Source organism: Vicia villosa, linkage group LG7, assembly GCF_029867415.1.
Source record: "Vicia villosa cultivar HV-30 ecotype Madison, WI linkage group LG7, Vvil1.0, whole genome shotgun sequence".
Lineage (NCBI taxonomy): Eukaryota > Viridiplantae > Streptophyta > Magnoliopsida > Fabales > Fabaceae > Vicia > Vicia villosa.
In genome coordinates, this window is record NC_081186.1 from 76,432,356 (window position 1) to 76,453,726 (window position 21,371).

At 35.6% G+C, this 21,371-nt stretch overlaps 1 pseudogene; it reads right to left on the bottom strand.

Annotated features, from left to right (window-relative positions):
• Window positions 1-10,225: 10,225 nt before the first annotated feature.
• Window positions 10,226-16,282, bottom strand: LOC131620879 (DNA repair protein RAD4-like; annotated as a pseudogene).
• Between the last annotated feature and the right edge of the window lie 5,089 nt (window positions 16,283-21,371).

Here is a 21,371-nt window from a genome sequence, read left to right on the forward strand (position 1 = left end):
AAAAATCAATGTGCAGAAGTTCTAGCGGCCTAGAGGAAGAGACAACGTTTTTAAACTTGAATGTGGATTTTGAAAACTTCTCTTTCCGGCATGCTTCACAAAGAGCATTTGATTTATATTTCAGATTAGGGAATCCTCTGACCAGATTGAGTTTGTTAATCTGAGATATCTTTCTCAAACTAGAATGACCCAATATTATGTGCCAGACCCACTACTCTTCACTAACAGACATAAGGCAAGTAACCTTTTGATTCTTAAGATCGGAAAGATCAATCTTATAAATGTTGTTCTTTCTCTTGTCTGTAAATAGGATTGAGCCATCCTTTTTGACTAATATCTTTACAAGACTTTTGATTAAAGATTATGTCATAACCATTGTCACTTAATTGAGTTATGGACAATAAGTTATGAGCTAATCCATCTACTAAAATAAAATTAGTATAGAGGGAGAGTTACCAATGCATATGGTTCCAGATCCAATGATTTTTCCCTTCTGGTTCCCTCCAAACTTTACTTCTCCAGCAGATTTAAGTTCCAGGTCTTGGAACATAGACCTTCTTCCTGTCATGTGATGTGAGCATCCAGAGTCCAGGTACCATTACATGATTGTCTTTTGAGCTTTGAAGGAGATCTGCAACATGAATTATCTTATCCCTAGGTACCCACATTCTTTTGGGTCCTTTGGGGTTAGTCATTCTCAAGTTTTGATTGAATTGAGATTTAACATGAGGTTTCACATAAGATTTTCCAGAATGTGTAATGGCATGTTTCTTTGTGTGTGTTATATGGAAACTCTTAGAGTGAGATCTGTGCTTAATATCGTGAGAATGAACATACTTGAACTGTTCATACAAAGGCTTGTATTTGATAATCATCTCATCAACAGGTTCAAGTTTATACGGGGTTTCACCCTCAAAGCCTATGCATACTCTCTTGTTTCCACTTACTCCATATATCATAGAGGCTAGCTGACTTCTTCATATACCTCTAGATAGAAACTTTCTGAAGCTCAAGTCATATTCTTTCAGAATATTGTTAGTGCTTGGAATAGACTTTTATGAACTTGAATATGATTAAGCATCTTTAGTTAATTTTAAAACTTTTTCCTTAAGTTCAGAGTTTTCTATTTCAAGTCTCTTAGTTTCAGATGCAAAGAGCTTTTTGAGCTTTTTTGTATTTGATGCTAAGCTGACTCTTGACTTCCAGAAGTTCAGTTAAGGTGGAAACTAAATCGTCTCTAGAAAGTTCAGAAAATACCTCATCAGAGTCTGAATTAGAAGTAGACTCTTCACCAGCGTCAATTTTTGCCATGAGTGGTATGTTTGCTTGCTCATCTTCAGAGTCTGACTCTTGATTAGAAGAATCTGAGTCATCCCAAGTAGCCATTAAGCCTTTTTTCTTTTCAAATATTTTCTTGGACTTTTCCCTCTGAAGCTTTGGACATTCACTCTTATAGTGTCCAGGTTCCTTACATTCATAGCACGTCACGTTTTTCTTTCCAGATCTTATGTGCTCAGAAGATTCTCCCTTCTCAGGCCTCTTGAAGTTCTTGAAGTTCTTGAATCTTCTCTGCTTTCTCTTCCAATTTTGGTTTACTCTTCTGGATAAGAGAGAAAGTTCATCTTCTTCTTCTTCTGACTCTGACTCGTCAGATTCTTCTTCTTCTGCCTGAAAAGCGTTAGTGCATTTTTTATTATTAGATTTTAATGCAATCGACTTACCTTTCTTTTGAGACTCATTTACATATAGCTCGATCTCATGACTCCTCAAGGCACTTATTATCTTCTCAAGAGATACTTCATTCAGATTCTTGGCAATCTTGAATGCTGTAACCATTGGTCCCCATCTTATGGGAAGACTTCTGATTATCTTTTTAAAATGATCACCCTTTGTGTATCCCTTGTCAAGCACTCTCAATCCAACAGTTAGAGTTTAGAATCTAGAGAACATTACTTCAATGTTTTCATCATCTTCTATTCTGAACGCTTCATATTTCTGGATTAGAGTCAGAGTCTTTGTCTCCTTGACTAGAGCATTTCCTTAATGAGTCATCTTCAGAGATTCAAAGATGTCATAAGTAGTATCTCTGTTTGTTATTTTCTCATACTCAGCATGAGAGATAGCATTCAGCAGAATAGTCTTTGACTTGTGATGATTCTTGAATTCTTTCTTTTGGTTATCACTCATAGCTTATCTTGTAATATTGACTCCATGAGCATTTATAGGATGTTTGTAACCATCCAACACTAAGTGCCATAGATCACCATCTTGACATAGAAAATAACTTTCAAGTTTATCTTTCCAATACTCAAAATTTTCTCCATCAAAGACTAGTGGTCTATTGTAACCATTGAAGATACCGCTTCCATTGTTACCATTAATGTTGTTTTGATCAGTAGGAGTTGGAACTGGATCAACCATTTTGTGTTTTTCTCCCTGAATCTTTTGTCTAACACGGTTAAGTGCTTGCACCTAGAACCGGCACTCTGATGCCAATTGAAGGAGTGAAAAACACTTAGAAAGGGGGGGTTGAATAAATGTAACTTTAAAACTTGGCAGATAAAAATATTAAACACAATGATTTTTATCCTGGTTCGTTGTTAACCAAACTACTCGAGTCCACCCCTGACAAGGTGATTTGCCTCAACTCTGGATTTAATCCACTAATCTAACTGATTACAATGGTTTTCCACTTAGATAACCTCTAAGTCTTCTAGAGTCTACTGATCACAAATTGACCACTCTAGGAATCCTTTTACAATCAATGTAAAATAAATATTTACAAGATTCTAATTGCTTCTAAGAAAGCTGTAATCACCAAATAATATTTCTCTTAGGTTCTAGTTCTTAACACTCACTAAGATATTACAAATTTGTGAGGTTGAAGATGAAGTTCTTCTTTGCTTTTCAGTTTGACAGCGTTTTGGTGTATTTACGCGAGAGTGTTGTTTGCTGCTTCTGAATGAAACTTCTATATGTAGGAGTTGAGAGGAAATGACCGTTGGGATGCATTTAATGCTTTGCGTGAATAGTCCAACGATGCATTTAATGTTTCACACTTTTGTCAACTACCTCGAGCCATGCTTTTGCCTGCTTTTATTGACTTTGCCTTTTGTAGATTCTAACGTTCCTTTTGTCAGTCATAGATTTGACGTTATAGCCTTTTCATCTTATACTTTCTTCTGGACTCAGATTGTGAAGATTTAACGTTTGAATATCAGAGTCTTCAACTTTGGTGAAGATGCAACTTCTGTCTTCACACTTTGGAATGCTTTGAGCGTGATACCATCAGAGCTTCAGAGCTTTCACTTCTGAATGCCATCTTCTGATGCTTTCCAGATCATGTTCTAAATCTGCAGGACCATCTTCTGATGTCTTGCCAGACCATGTTCTGGTGAAGCCATCCAGAACTTTTGGGTATGTGCTTCTGAATGCTGATTTGTGCATACTCTTTTATACTTTTCCTGAAATGGAAAACGTAAAGGATTATAGTACCATATTGTCTTATACAAAATTCATACATAATGTTATCATCAAAATAAAGAATATTGATCAAAACATTTTTTGTTCTAACATTCTACCCCCTCGGGTTAGCTCAGGTCGACTCATGAGTCGACGCAATGGATTCTATGAGTCGACTCACAGAATTCATGGGTCGACGTATGTTGTAAGAAAGTGGATTTCCTACCTTTTTGGGTTGCTCAGGTCGACCCAGACTTCTGTGTAGGTTGACTCATGCTGCGTGAAAACTCAGAAATCACCATTTTTCTTTCCTAATCCCCTCATACAACACCCATTAACCCATACACCATTTATGCATCAATTGAAAGCAATTTGCCACGCATGTAAGGTTCCTAAACTTATTTCTACTCATGGGTTCACATACAAACATCATCAATCATACTTAAATTCACAATTTCACAGAAATCTAGTATGAACCCTAACAATTTCTATTCAATTTCTCACACAATCATGGATCACAACATACAATCAAAACCCCACCCAAAACATCATCATACATCCCTTTAGCACAAAATACTTATACCCTTACCTTAGATTTTGGATTTAAGCCAACTCTATCTTCAACCTTGAGATTCTTCTCTTCTATCACCAAAATCCCCAAATGAGCTTATAATTTATATTTCCTCTAAAACCCTTATTTTAGTTAAACCCTTACTATCTTAAATTACTAATGGGCTCTAACTAACACCCCTCACTTATTACTACCGACTTAGGCCCAATAATCAACAACACTTACTATCTTATATTATTTACTAATGATTCCCAAATAAAACAACATAAAATCAATTAAGCATATAATTAACACATAATTCACAATTAGCTCACATAACACACATAAATAAATAATTAAAGAAAAATGGTCGTTACAAAGGATGTCACGGATTACCACTAGTGGAAGTTGTTACATCAAGACATGACAATCACGAGATTTTAAGGCAATTAACTTGAGATCTTTCATTGATACAAGTTTCTTGATGTTTGAATAGTAACCTTTGGGATCTTTAATACCATGCAAACACTCACAAAAAATTTCCTTTTTCCTTTTTAGATAAAGTGTGACATGCTGGAGGCAAATAAAATCTTTTTCCTCCATCTTTTGGAGCCAACTATTATCGTATAACCATCTCCATTATATCTAAATAGGAGTTCATTTTATATTTATACTTTCCTGGAATGTTTAGAGGTGTTCCTGTTAAACTATCACACATATTTTTCTCCATATGCATCACATCAAGATAATATCTTACATCGAGGCTAGACCAATATGGAATATCAAAGAATACATACCTCTTTTTCCAAATATTTCTCTCAATGAGACCGTATTAATTATTTCCAAAGAAAATATTAAGTTGTTCTTAAGTCTGATAAACTTCATCGTCGTTTAAAGGTTTAAAAGCAGTTTCAAACTCTTTCTCCCCGTTAAAATCATTATGCATTCTACGATAAGGATGACCGGATTTTAGAAATTTCTTATGGTCAAGGTAAACGATCTTTTTTCCAAATTCAAGCTGATAAAAACATGTATTAGATTCACATCTAGAACATGTTTTATGTCCTTTGACACTGTATCCAGCCAAATTACCATATGCAGGAAAGTTGTTGATTATGCAAAATAACATTTCATGCATCTTAAACTTTTTATCAAAATACGCATTATCAACGTCAACACCTTTATCTCACAAAATTTGTAAATACTCATTTAATGGATTTAGATAAACATTTATGTCATTTCCAGGTTATTTTGGTCTAGAAATCATCCTACTTAAAATCATATACTTGGGCTTCATGATCAACCAAGGAGATATGTTGTCAATCGTGAGAAACACATGCCATGAAGAATGGTTAGTACTCATATTACCAAATAGGTTCATTCCATATCTGGCAAGCCCAAGCCTAAGATTTTTGGCTCAAGACCAAATTTCGAAAATAATGAACCAATTTTTTCCATTGCAAAGAATCTGCTACATGGAGAATGTTTCCGTCACATTTTCTTTCATCTACATGCCATATATTCTTTGTGTCATTCACATTAGCAAAAAGCATCTTGAACCTTGAAATTATTGGTAAGAACCGTAACACTTTAGCAAGATGACGCTTCTTACTAACATTATCATCGTCATATCTTCAACTTGTAACATGACTCACCACATTCTGGATTTTGATCCAAATTTTCACACTCTTTCATGTATAATATGCAATCATTGTGATATGCATGTATTTTGGCATACTCCAAACCCATTGGACACGATATCTTCTTAGCTTCTTAACAACGGTCCAACAAATCGTTATCTTCAGATAGCATTTGTTTCAGCAAATCAAGAAATTATATGAAACTTTTATCCGACCACCTACCTTTTGCCTCCAGATTAAATAATTTTGATAACGTGAACAATCGTATTGGTGCCCCCTTATATAAAGGTGCATCCTTGTCTCTACGTAATGCATCATAAATATGCGCTTTCATATAAGATGATTCTCCAATATCAGGATCATATCTTTTAGTTGACATTGCATTTAGATCATTATCCATTTCTCCATGCCATGTCCATGTGTATAATTTTGACATATTCCATCATAATATAGGTGATAAATATTTCTTTCTTCAAAAGTTTATTGATATTCCAGCAAACAACACAAGGACAATAAAAGATACCATTATTATCAGGAATTTTTTTTCCGACGAATTCAAGGAATTCAAGAACTACTTTCTCATACATCGAACCTAACATCCGTAAACAAATTCTAAATTTTTTTTCAAAAGACTAATTTGAATGACATACTAATGTTACATACATAACATCCTAATATGATTATATGCATATCCAACACCAAAACCTAAATCATATTCACAAAATTTGTATAAAACATGAACAATACACTCGACAATTTTAAAGAACATAAATAGAAGGCATTGATTCATGAAATATCACGTAAACAAAATCATCATTTATATGTTTAAAAAAGAAACAAGTAACCCTAGCGAAGAACCTAAACATTTAGAAGTGTTAGAGAGAGAATGGTAACGTACCAAAAATGATATTCGAAGAGGATGGTGAAGATTTTGCTTCAAAAAATGAATGAAGATGGTGAAGATTTTGCTATCACTATCGTCTCGTTCGCTAATGTACCATAAATGACATTCCAAGAGGACGGTGAAGATGGAAAATATTTCTCTTCTACAAGTGAATGAACATGATGAAGATTTCACTTAGTTTCCAGAAATGAATGATGATGATGATGATGAATATTTCACAATTGCTATCGTCTCGTTCGCTAGGGCACCCTTGTGTGTTATGAACGAAATAAATCATCTGTTATGTTTTAATTTTGTGGGAAAAACTTTTACAATGGTTGTTAGATTCAACCGTAGTGAAATATATATGGAACATATAACCACGGTTTGTTGCACCCTCATTTTTACCCTATGATATTTATGTCATTTGCATCATTCTCATAAGAAATTAAAAAATATATAATACATTTCCTTCATAGATCATTTTAGAATTAATAGTAATTTTGTTTATTATTATTAATCTTTTTGGGATTTATAATTTTAATTTTAAAATTAGTTTAAATTTAAGTTTATTTTTTAATTAAAACTAATAAATCAATTTTATCATATTTTTGTTAGCACTTGTTTTTATTTTCTAGGTTCAAATAATTGAAAGGAAGATCCATTTGATTCAAAATTGGTCCACTGTTATTTAAGGTCCAAACCAATTGGTCCAAATTGTTTTAAAGCCCATTTGACATTGTTGGTCCAAGTTTCTCATGTCATTTTTGTGAACCATAAATTGCAAATCCAAGTTTGGAGTGTGGGACCATTTGCTAAAGAGGTTCACGTTTATACCATCAATTCCATGGCATCACATTTCTTTCACAAGTCACAAAAGACAAAAAGGAAAAAACCACTTCATTTGTCCTTCACGTTTTTCCTCCACCATCCTCTCCAGTCTCTACAATCTTTTTGTACCACCTCCACTACTCCATACAGCTGCAAAATCGTAAACAAAATTGTCCTTGATCTTATCCCAATTCTTCTCTCAATTCTCATGAAATCACCTTACTATCCTCACTCCCCTCCTACTATATAACAAGCTACTCAACACATTGTAAAAAGAGGAAGAAAAAGCATAACAAAAGCTCCGTTAAATTCAAACTTGCTCCAATTTCTTTTCTAAAACTACAAAAAAAACTCTGCTCAGTTTTCTCCATACATCACCTTCAAATTGCTTCTCCTTTGAACCTTCCTTCAATTCACCACCATTCCACGCAGAATGCAGCCACCATTTCAAATCCTCCAACATACTTTCACCTCTTCATGCTAACAAACCATATCCAGTAACCTTCATCCATCTGCAATCACTTCACAGATCCAAAAATCATCCACGCTACAACATTTTCAATGTTACATCATCTTGCCCACTCCAACATTGCTTTAACCAACCTTCAATAGAACAAAAAAACATCATCAACATCACTATACAAACTCGTTTCATCATCATCATCAACAAAGCTCACACCGAAAATGCCGTGATATCATCTCCTTTGAACACAACAATACCTGTAGAATCTCAGCACTTCAACAACAAATTCACGCAGAGCAACGAAGAAGTAGAAGGAAGGATGGAAGCCACAAAATCAAGCTCGTCAGAATCGCTCCATTTGCCTCTTCAACGTATCGATCCATCTGTAAGCAGCTTATCGCATCAATCCTTCAACTCACCTGCAAAAAACAACGATTCAACCTAGCAACTAAGTCATTCACCAGCCTGCGACAATCAGAATGCCGCTAATCGCTTTCCGAATTGGTACCTTGTTTAGTCGTTTTGGTTTTAGGTTTAACTTTAATCTCTGTTTCGCCTGAGTTTGTAAATATGCCGCTGCTTATTATTGATTTGTTTGCTTATACTCTATGATTGATGACCCCTTTGTTGAAAAGTCAAACTCTAGACAGAAAAATATCTCTCAAAATATTGAGAATGATATTCTTGTTCAAAGAAACTATAACAAAGGCATAAATAGCTACTACAAAGGAATCAAACTGCTACCACGTTTTACAAGCCTAGCAACGTGGAAGTGGCTAAAATAAAGGAACAACTCAATAAATGATGCAAGACTATCTCTCCTAAATATTAGGATTATTGACTCAGCAAAATGAAACAACAAACTTGACTAAAACTACTCTTATGACAACTAATTATGCTCCACTTACTTAACATTTCCTCCCCTAAACTGACATTGCTAAGAACAATCAATTTACATCTGCTGTTGGTCGGACTCTAAGTAACCCACGAAGGCTTTCAAATACTTATAGTTTTAGTGGCTTGGTCATGATGTCTGCTAATTGGTCATCTATTCTGCAGTGATTCAGCTCCAGCATACCATCTTTAGTTAGATCATGCAAAAAGTGAAATCTCACATCGATATGTTTGCATTACAGGATTTTTGGATAACTTAATTGTGAAACTATTATCACAAAATACTGTAATAGGGTTAGTTTGAAAAATCTCACTACAAAAAAAGTTACAAAGAATTCCCCTAACAATTAAAGATTATCTCGTTTTAAACCTTGTAAAAATTTTAGTTTTAAAATCAACATTGTCACTTGAAGGACTCTATCATTTTGGACTCTATAAATTATTTTTTTTAGTAAAACCAACTTTGTCCGTCATATTCCAGAGGGTTTAAATTGACATAATCTACAAGATTATAGGGTTTAAAATGACCGAATCTTCAAATGGCAATGTTGGTTTTAAAAACAATTTTTTTACAAGATTTAAAACGAGAGAATCTTTAAATGTTAGGGGAATTCTTGCAATTTTTTTTTGCAGAGGGATTTTTCAAACCGAAAATAGTTATTAACCCTAAATTTTATAATTTATTTTTTTATACACTTGAAATTTAATTAATAAAATTTACTTTTTAAAATCAAATTATAAACAAGACATTTAAGAAGGCCCTCTTTTTATTTTTTTTTTCTTTCATCTTCATATTTATCTACCTAGTCAAATTATAACTGAAAATGTGTACTTTTTTTCTTTTTTATATCTTGACCGCCATTCAAGAAAATACACTATACAGAAAAGAACACTAACTGAAACTTGGTTTTAGAACTTTTTTTTGTTACTAGCTATAGAATTAACAAATCGTAAAGTTTTAAAGGTACTGATTGAAATACTCTTTAGTAAAATATTACGTAAAAATTAGAGCAATAAAAGTAAATTAGTGATTCCATTTCATTAGACTACAAATTTATACATTGATTATATCTTTTAAGTAAATAAATATGAATAACTAGCATGAAAAAAGCCACGTATTAAAAAAAACATGGAGGTTCAGTCTTTAGATTGTAAACATGCTTACATTCTTTGCTGGCAAAAACTAGTGTTGGTCATAGTTTTGATTATATATATCTTACATCTAATCCTAAGTCTCTAACTGAAAAATGATTATGAGTTTTAGAGACTACAAAACAAGGGTAAAAGACTCCAAAAATCATGAACATGAAGGTGTTTCATTTAAATTTATAATTCTTCTACTTGAACAGAAAATCCACATTGGCATCGTTTTGTGAGTAAAAAAGTTTCCTTGTCAAAATTCTCGTACTCTTTCAAAAGTACATGCTCAAGGTCTTTTACTGAAATATTTACCGATTCATCAAGATTGGTATCACGGTTGTCCATCTGATGGTTTTCAGGGGTCTGATTCTGGTTATTACTACCACAAACTGTGGCATTTGACACATTACCATTCATATCATGGGCAGCATTTGCCACCTCTGATCTCGAATTGTTGTTATTATAACGATTGTTTAACCTTTGACGAGTTACAATAGATGAACGAAGCTGGTAGCCTGGTACCATCCACGAAGAGCTTGTGCTTCATCTCTTTTCTTTTCTTCTGCTTTCCGTCGTTCGTCTTCTTCTGTGAATGCCTGAGGAAAAAAGGAAGAAAACAAGTTATAGCATGTGTATGAAACTGTAAAAATAGAATGCAATGTAGACATTCACATACACAGCAATTTTAGAACTCAGCACACACCATAATACCATCATAGACAGGATTTGATCGGCCATTTTTAAATTCAAAACCAACCATAGCAGGCGCGTAATCAATCTTGAGCCTCTTGGCAACAGTATAAAGAAAATACTGCTTGTAGCTTTGCACACAGTCACAGAACAAAGAATGGGAGTTTGAAGTGTTATTTTAAAAATTGGAAATATAATAAAAGGTTTGGGCTTAAGGAATCTAGTTTCCAAATTATTGTCTTGGTTGTGAAATTGTTACGGCTTTTTCAACTGCAACCATACTGTTTACGGAATAAGATAACTCGGAACATAGTATTCATCTGAGAGTTGTGCACTGGTCCATTAAGAACATGTAGGTGGTGCAACAAAATCTACCATTCGAGACCCAAATTTAAAGAATGTCTAACTAACAGATATTGTCTCCATCCAGTGCGCAAATCACATGAGGCACCATGTGACGTCTATTTAAGAAGTTTCAAAAGGTAAACAGTTGAACACTATCTTTCAAACATATACCTTCACTCTACATTAAGAGTACTCATAGAACATAAAAAGAATACCTTAGGAACTACTCCTTTCACTGCGTGAGGAAGATTTAATGGCTCTAGTTGCCACTTCCCATAAAGTTTAATATTTTCCTTAAAATCAGTGGTGCAGCCATGGTCATTGTTATGAACATAACTTTGGGGCTAAGAGAAATAGAGAGAAAATTACACTAAAAAGATAATAACAATTCTAAAACTAATTTCTTCCTTCATTTCATTGATTCCTCATTACATTCACCAACCCTCTATTTATAACATAAGCATAACCTAATTCTATTATCTAGATCCTTCTAAAGGATGATGACTCACTACTATTAATTATAATGGGCTTATAGAATTTGGGCCTAATTCATTACAGTCATCCCCTTCAAAATCTTGTACTTTTTGAGGCTTAATTGAACGTTTAAGCTCCTGGATGAATTTTTGGATATCAAATCAATTACATGTGAATATAAATAGGAAAAATATACAACAAAATATAAAACAATATTGAGCACTGTCAACCAGAATAGACCATTGCAGGGTTTTCATTGGGTTTCACTTGCAGCCCTTCCCGGAGCCACCTTTCTTTTGTCATAACAGTTTGCACACAAGTTCTAGGGTAAACCGGGTGACCTGAACAAAACCCCAGAATCGGACCCTTTGGATGAAGTAGTTGATATTTTGTAAGCCATTTTTCTATAGCATAAAGTGGATGACTTTTGTAGGCCTGCAAAGGGAGAGTCGTATATCATAATATCACTATTATCTATAATATCTATCATCATGTTGGCTAAAGTTACTTTTGAAAATACCTGCTGGTTGGTTGGAAGAGGCTCAGTTAATGTCTTGGTTTCTAATTCAATATCCTCAAGAGAGCTCCTTGTAGGAAGAAAAGAATCGTTTATGTTGGCTTCTGTTGAAGTGAATTGGCTTGTTCTTGAATGAACCAACTTCCAGTTGCTCCAGACTCTAAGTTTCTCAGTGGTGCCAACACTGAATCCCACCATGTTGAATTAACTCGTTGTGATGCAATTCTGTGTCAATTCATACAGTACCTAATGTGTCGATATGAACTAGCATCTTCAGGCAACGCAATGTAACTTTACAGCCTTATGGAAGCTAAAAATTAGCATGCATGGAGATTCGAGAAGGGCTAAAACAATACAGAACACCAATTAGAAAATATATATCGTTAAAAAGGAAAAGTGTGGTACATATAGAAATCCGTAATACTTGTTCGTGTCAAACATTTCCATGTGCTGCCTTTCTGTTAGTTGTCAATAATGTTTTCAATAAGATTTTGTCACAGAATTGCATGTTATTCTAAAAATATGAGAAATTTCCATAAACAAATAAAGTGGCAACTTAAGCAGTAAACAAGCAAGTGTTTACACAAAGCTATCAAGAAATTGACTGGTGTTAACGAAGTTACAAACCATCACTGCATTCATGCTGAACATATACAAAGTAGAAAATATCAAACCTGCGGGTCATGTCTTTGGCCCACTGCCCAGCAAAAGCAACAACATGTCTCAAAGATGATTTGCGCACAGCAACCATAGCTTCGACCTTGTCTTCTCCATCAATAATCAAATTCACAGCATCAATATGCACCCACTTTCCTGTCAAATTTTCTTCACTGCAATATACTTCTGCCCAATATAAAGGAGATCCTACTCTCATTGATCCAACTGCTGTAGAAATTAGTTGGGGAGAGGTTGAAGATTCTTCACCTATAACTCTTTTTATTCTTTTTGATGGACAAGAAAAATTTGACGATTCAATATTTTCACCGGACTCTTCTTTAGTCTTAACACATTCAATTGCTGAGGTAGAAAGGGCCATTTCCATCTGTATCTCAAATTCAAGATCCCCCTCCTCTTTGATTTATGAGATTTGTCAATTATATGTGATTCAGGGCCACTGATTTGTGCCTCAGAACTTGGGAAGTTTGCCACCATACAATTCAAATCTATAGACTGATCCATATCGCTCAGTGCAATGCGTTTCTTACTTTTCCGTGAATGACCAAGAGAGCTTTCACATAGTTTCTCTCTCTTACAAGACAGTGATTTTTTAGGTGACTTAAAATCCAACTTTTGCTTAGATATCATTGGTGTTGAAGTATTAAATATCCCCTTACTAGATCCACTTGCAATTGGTCTAAAGGATTGATCTGGTTTAAGAGGTGAAACATCCAAAATGGAGACAAACCTGAAATATGTCTTCAATAAGAAAACTCCATATATTTGCATATTTTCTTCCAAACCTTATAGTAGGCATATTTTGTCTTATCTCTTCAATAAAACTAGGCTTCTGACTTGGCTATATACCTCTTGAATTAGAACTTTATAATTCTACAAAATTTTCACCATGAAGATCAAAATATAATTGTTATATTATTATTGTTATCTTTCCGTTTTAGATTCATTTCATCATATACAACATCACTGTTTGAAGATTACACTCGCATCCCAAATAATAAAATGTGAAATCCTGCAGGTGGTTAAAACTTACAAGACATGAGAGGATACGGGAGTGAATAACTCATGTAAGCCCATTTTGGAAGGGCTGCTTCATTCATTTGGAATTCAACAATATAAATTATATAATACCATGGAATTTCCAATGAGACGGAAAGGTTGGTATTAACATTACTATCGAATAATTGAACATACAAAATTTTCAGACAAGTATAATAAAAGTTGATGAACTAAAGAAAGATATCGTTCCGAGATCTTGTGGAATACCTGGCTGTAAGATTTAAAGCTCTAAATAGTGCCACCGATGAAGCTGCAATCTGCATCAAAAAAATCATTTCGTTTTCACTATAAGCAGATGAAGAGGATGGTTCAAAGACCATCAAACCATTTCATTTTGAAACAGAATAAGGAACAGAACCTGCACTTTCAACCATTTAACGCCTGGCTAAACTTATAGCAACGAATACGAACCTGATAGGAACTAGTATCTCAATTATAATTTAGAAGAATTAGGGAAGAATTCCTCTCAATACAGTATAGATTACAAAAATTCAGGGGTCTGCATCTCCTATGCTCAAATGCACCAAGTATTTCAAATGACAAGATACCTCTAACTCTCATCCCTTTTGTTATTTATGAGCAACATGACTTATTTCTCTAATCATCCCAGTCCAACAGCTCTAAGTATATAACTATTTTATCTGTGGGCCCCCAACTACCAACTAAGTTATTCTAACTTCCTCATCTATCAAACCTATCAAAAACTTACTAAAAGAAAAACTAGGACTCCAGCAAAGTATATATCATGCAGTAAATACAAAAACAACAAAGCTTCTATTAAAAGAGATCTACCTCTTCAGAATTACCTTCACGTAATTCTAAAGCAGATGCCAAAGCAAAGTGTGGTAACTTTTCTCCATTTGTATAGTTTTTATTATTTAACATGAAAATTGTCATGGAACTGCAAGTGTTACACACAAGGAATCAAACAATATATAACAAGTGATATAGCACAAACCCACCCAAGGGCCAAGACCAGCCAGTAAATGAAACAAAATAATAAGTATACAGTACACTAGTTAAATCAAAACATACCCATGAGATTAAAGGATGTAGAGCTTTTGAAGTGAGTTTTGTGTCTTTTGATAGGTGGAGCAAGTCCGCTGGAAGTAGAGAAAGCAGAGAAGCCTGCCATATCAAGAAATGCACAACTTAACTCCCATTTCTCTGGGCTGAAAAAACGTTAAAACAGAGAGTATACACAAAAATGAAAATATCATTTGGAAAGCCCTACATTAACAACTGATTTTAAAACGCAGTGAAAAAATCAGAGTAAAGAATTGAGCTATTGATTATCACAAAAATAGGAATGTTAGGGAAGCACATGAATGATGACAAAATGATATTACGCATAATAGCAAAGCAACACTGATTTTTTTTCTTCTTTTTCATTCAGAAGAACTTTTCATCTGCCTAAAAATGTCAGTAATAGTTCACCTGAATTAAAACATCATCACAAGCACGGTCTATTAATCTTCCCCGAGCAAGTAAACAAAGCAAATGAACTTTGTGCACAAGTTCAGCCAATTCCTAAAGAATTCAAAAAGAAAAATAATTTAGTACCTGGCTAAACTTTATTGACACCAAAGCCAACTCTAGTGACGTTCAAAGATAACAACTGACCTTGTCTTCAGCAGAAGCTCGGCGTATTTGTTTCTTTAGAGATGAATCAAGGGTTACATTCAATTCAATTGTCATGGGAAGATCATCCATGGCAACTGTACCGTCTTCCCAATCTGAATCATCCAGTTCTTCCCTTTTATCCGCGAATCCCTCATCTAAACTTACACGAGCACATTTCTCTTCCGCAGAATCCTTTCCAATAGAATTTCTACTACATTGTTCAACTTGTGAAGTTTTTGGTGGGACAATCGGTTCCAAGACTCGAGTACCATTTTGTTCTGGTTCAAAATCAACCTATAACAAAATCAGAAGAACTTTATCCGGCCATGATTATACAATTCCAAACGCAATCAATCAAGTTAAACTACGTAACAAAGTCACCGAGAGAGACCAACCGTAGTCTTCTTCTTGGAAGTGCTACCTTTATTAGCACGGCGTAGAAGTTTTCCCACAGCATTCCTAGATATTTCCGTCAATGATCCTGAAATCAATCAAGCATTAGCATCAATCGATCACTCGCAAGTAAAATGATCTTACTCAGTAAATGACGTTGCGCATAATATAATCAAAACCATGAACACTAGGTGATTGAAATTTGTTTCCACCTTCAGCATTGTGTTGGGATTTGGTTTCATCTTCTGCAAATTTAACAGCAAAATACCCAAAAACAATAACGAGCATTAGAATTTACATGCTCAAACAAGACATATACTGAAAACCAATAATCATAATAAGAAAAATAGAAACAAAAAGTTCTATCATTTGAGACGTTAACTATAAGGTATAATGAAACATTAACGATTCAAAATCAAAAAGGGGAAAAAGTAGAAAAGGTAACACTTCGGTTTATATGCATAAGAAAGAGAATAGATAAAAATGGGAATGGAAAGAAACTAACAACCTGAAGATGGCTTCTTCTTCTGCCGTGAACTGCTTCCTCTGCGTCGCATTCTTCTTTTTCTTCTTCTTCAAAGAGAGAGGGAAGTGAAACACATCGTCGCCGCCCAAAAACATTAAAAAAAAAAATTAATTAATTTGTGAGTTTTTTATCCAAATAACTACAATTTTCATGATTTTAACTGAGATTAATTGGTGTATACTATCACTATAAAATTTTTTACATATCATCAGTAATCATTCAAAATAATTATTTTAATAGAAATTGAAATAAAATTCAAATAATTTTAACAAATTACATTCAAAATAATTATTTTAATAGAAATTGAAATAAAAGTTAAATAATTTTAACAAATTAACGGTTTGATGCGTAAAACTTCTTTATACTTGTAAGTATATTTAATTTAGCAGAGCCCTGGATGGCGCAATCCAATTTCCCCTCCAACTTTTGGAATAAATTACATATGAAGATTTTCGCCGTCAATTGTAGAAATCTTCGGCTTCCCAACATCTGGTGCATATGTAAAGATCACCTTGATCCATCTATTCATAGTATCTTTGACCAACATGTTGCGTTCACTTACCAATCGGATAATCTAACCATTGGCATTGCCGCGATATACGCTTCCACCTGTCATATCAAAAGAAGAGGCCTTTGGGATAACCTCTCTAGCATTAATTCTGTTAATATTCCTTGGAGTTTTGTCGGCGACTTCAACGCTATTCTTGGTGCTCACGAGCATAGAGGTTCCTGCCTGCCGTATATGACCCCGATAAATGAATTCAAAGATTGGGTGGATAACAATCACCTTATGGAGATTCCTTCTAAAGGTAGTTTTTATACTTGGTTCAATGGTCGTGACGGTAGAGCTTCAGTAGAGAGAAAGCTTGACAGAGCTTTTGGTAACTATAATTGGTGCAATGCAAGCTTATCCTTGGGCGTCGTGGTTCTCCCCAGGTATCGGTCTGATCACCACCCACTGCTGGTGGATTGTGACTTCAACAACAGCTGGCATAAATCTTCCTTTAGATTCTTTTCTATGTGGACCTTGAATGAATCTTGCTACCAGTTGATTTCAGACTGTTGGTCTATCAATTTGGTGGGCTGCCCCATGTGGATTCTTGCCAAAAAGCTACAGCACCTCAAGAAGTCTCTCAAGCTTTGGAACTGGGAGGTCTTTGGTAATGTGCATAAAAAAGTCCAGATTCTTAAGAGTAATTTGGATTCTATACAGCAGCAGATTTGTCTTGGCGGTTACTCTTCCTCGCTCCGAGTTAAGGAGAAGGAAGCGCAAATTGACTTAGATAATGTTCTCAAGCAGGAGGAAGCTTACTGGGCTGAAAAAGCCAATTTGGAGTGGTTCTCGGAGGGCGATCGAAACACTGCCTACTTTCATAGGATGGCGAAAATTAGACGTTCAAATAACAGTATTTCTTTATTGATGCAGGGGGATCAACACATCACTGATAAAGATAAAATGGCGGATATTGCTGTTAATTTTTTCACTAATCTTTTTGGTGCTGCAGGTTCCCCGCAGGATCTCTCTTTGGTCGAGGAGGTTATTCCCGCCCTGGTTACTTCTTCCATGAACAATATTATGACTATGTTGCCTTCTCAGGATGAGATTCGTAATGCGGTTTTTAGTCTGAATAAAAACAGTGCTCCGGGTCCGGATGGTTTTGGCGGTATTTTCTATCACACCTACTGGAGTATTATCAAGGATGATGTTTGTGCAGCGGTAATTCAATTTTTTAAGCATGGTTGGATTATTCCCAACTATAATGTTAGCAAGATTATTCTCATCCCGAAATCGCCGGAGGCTTGCTCTATGGATATGTACAGGCCGATAGCGCTCTCTAACTTCAAGTTCAAGATCATTACTAAGATTATTGCTGTTAGACTCTCTTCTATTCTTCCCACCCTCATTTCAAAAGAGCAGCGTGGTTTCATACATGGTAGGAACATTCGCGATTGCATCTGTCTTGCCTCGGAAGTCGTTAATGTGTTAGACAACAAAAGTGCTTTTGGCAACATTGCTCTCAAAGTGGATATTTCGAAAGCGTTTGATACCATCAATTGGGAGTTCATTTTAAAGGTCCTTATGTGTTTCGGTTTTTGTGATACCTTTTGTTCTTGGATTAAGACGATTCTCTCGTCGGCTGCTGTTTCCATCTGCTTCAATGGTAATCTCCATGGTTTTTTCAACTGTGCTAGAGGTGTGCGGCAGGGAGATCCCCTTTCTCCGCTTCTCTTTTGCTTGGCGGAAGAGGTCCTGAGTAGGAGCATTTCTAAAGCGGTGCGTAATGGTTGTTTGGATCTTATCAAGGCTTCGAGGAATAACTGGGTTCCCTCTCATATTATGTACGCCGATGATATTATGTTGTTCTGTTCGGGAAGGTTTTCGAACGTCAAGACTTTAAAGGATATTTTCAGCTCCTATGCCAAAATCTCTGGTCAATGCATAAACACTGCAAAATCTTTTCTCTACTGTGGTGCGGTTTCTATCAGGAGAAGGAATCGCATTCTCGCGTCCACAGGTTTTCAACTTGGCTCTTTCCCCTTCTCGTATCTCGGAGTTCCTCTGTTTAAAGGAAGGGTTAAGAATTTTCACATAGCTCCTATTGTGGACCGTATTCTGTCAAAGATGACATCTTGGAAAGGAGCTTGTCTTTCTATGGCGGGCCGTCTCACGCTTGTTAAGCACGTCATTCATAGCATGATCATGTATTCCATCAATGTCTATAATTGGCCGGTTTCGAACCTTAGAAAGCTGGAAAGGGCTTGCAGAAATTTTATTTGGTTTGGCAGCATTGGTATTAGGAAGATGTGCGTCGTTTCTTGGAAGAAATCGTGTCTCCCGTTCTCGCAAGGTGGTCTTGGGCTTCGCTCTTTGGTTAGCTTGAATGAGGCAGCTAATTTGAAGCTTCTGTGGGAGCTTATTAACAGCAAAGAGGATTGGGCCATCCTGATCAAGAATAGAGTTTGCAAGGCATATGGTTTTATCCGTCATCACATTTTCTCGTCGTTATGGACTGGCATCAAAGGTGAGATCACCAATCTGTTTAGCAATTCTGGTTGGTGCCTTGGTTCGGGAACTCGTATTAACTTTTGGACTGACTCGTGGACTGGGGATCCGCTCATTAATGACACCAACATTGAATTTCTTTGTCAAAAAGGTATAAATCCGAACATTCGTATTGCTGCCCTGGTTGATAATGGTAATTGGAATATTCCGGAGGACTGGTTTATCTGGTTTCCTTTCCTCTCCTCGAGGCTGCCTCCTTCAACCCCTTGCGCTGATGATGAAGACCTTCTTTTCTGGCGGAACAATACCTCGGGAGTGCTGGAGCTCAATGATGCGTACAATTTCAAGGTTAAGCCTGTGCTGAACTGTAATTGGAGCAAGGCAGTGTGGCTTCGAAACATCCCTCCGAGTCGCTCCATTCTGATTTGGAAAATGATTCACCAAAAAATTCCCACCGACGATTTAATTATGCAACAAGGTATCTCGCTGCCGTCTCCATGCTGTCTCTGTTTGGAAGAAGCTGAAACTTTCAATCATCTTCTTTTCAGCTGTAAGTTCGCTAATTACATTTGGTATCAGCTTATGATTAAATTCAACATTCGCAACAATCCAGGTTCTATTGTCGGTTGGTTGGATATTTGCAGTAGTAATAAATCTCCGCAAGTCACTGTTGTGCTTTGTGCAGCGGTCATCAATACTCTCTACAAAATCTGGTTTTCGAGGAATTTAGCCAAGCACCATAATCGTAGAATCTCTTCGGCTTCTGCCCTGGAATGGATCTTGCTGCAGGTTCAAATTGCAGGAAACAGTACTAATAAATCTGCCCGCATTAGTATGCTAGACTTCCAGTTCATAAAGGCATTCAAAGTCAATATTCTTCCCCCGAAGGCGCCGGTTATTAAAGAGGTTATTTGGACTCCTCCTTCAATTGGCTGGACCAAATGTAACTGTGACGGAGCTTTCGTTCCGGGTTCGGTGCAGGTGGGTGGGGGCGGTATCTTCAGAGATCACAGAGGTAATTTTTTGTTGGCCTTTGCTGATAGTTTCCATGGCATCTCTTCTCTTCATGCTGAATTTGGCGCGGTGATCAAAGCAATGGAGGTTTGTATAGATAGGGGTTGGTCCAAGCTTTGGATTGAAACTGATTCTACTGTGGTGGTCAAAGCTTTCACCAACCTTAAGTTAGTTCCGTTAATATTTAGAAACCGTTGGAGATATTGTACTCTTAATGATAGGCTCTCCCATTTATTCATCACTCACATCTACAGGGAAGGTAACACTTGTGCCGATTTTTTGGCGAACTTCGCGCTTGGCACGAGTGCTATCGTTTATTTTGATTCCATTCCTCCGGGAATTCGGAATGATTTTGTAAAGAATAGGTTAGGTATACCTTTCTTTAGATTTTCGTGATCTCGGGGCTAACTTGTTCCCCTTTTTGTATCGGTTTCTTTTTTTATATATATCATCCCTTATTAAAAAAAAAAAAAATTAAATTATTTTACATACAAAAACAAAATAAACACTAATGAAGACGACTGGGTTGGTCAATACCCGCCAACAGTTTCAAACTCCATAACTATCCTAATTCGTTGCACTTGTCGTTGATTCACCCTAGGCATTTGAGAATTTGAAGACCGAACAACATCACCATCACCGGATTCTCTATGTGTGTCATCTTTAACTCGTACCTACATATGTTGCATAGTATTATTGTCATCTACAATTGAAATGTACGAAACAATCCTCTTGATACTTCTAATTTTTTTTCCATCATTAATTTAACCAAATATTCAAACTCCTTTCAAGATACTCGGAACTTTGAATGTTTCAAATAGAACACATGTTCATTTCTCTTAACAATCATGGTAAAGATAAAAAAGAATAAATATGACAAGAGGGATTGAGTGAATGTTAGAAGACATCTCTATTTATAGTAAAAGAAAGCATTCAAGACATTGTTGTCAATTTAATTGGTGTCACCTTTTAATATTGCACACATGCGTCAATTGAATTGGCACTAGTACCGAATGCATGTATGGAGTCGCCAATTGGATTGGTTATACCACATGCAATCACCAATTCATGTGACGACACCTCTTACTTTTACAATGTTATGTATGTGTTGATTCAACTAGCAACAACTATGTGTTTCAATTTTTTTATTTGAAATTGCATTATTTTGGAAAATAGCTCCAAATGTAA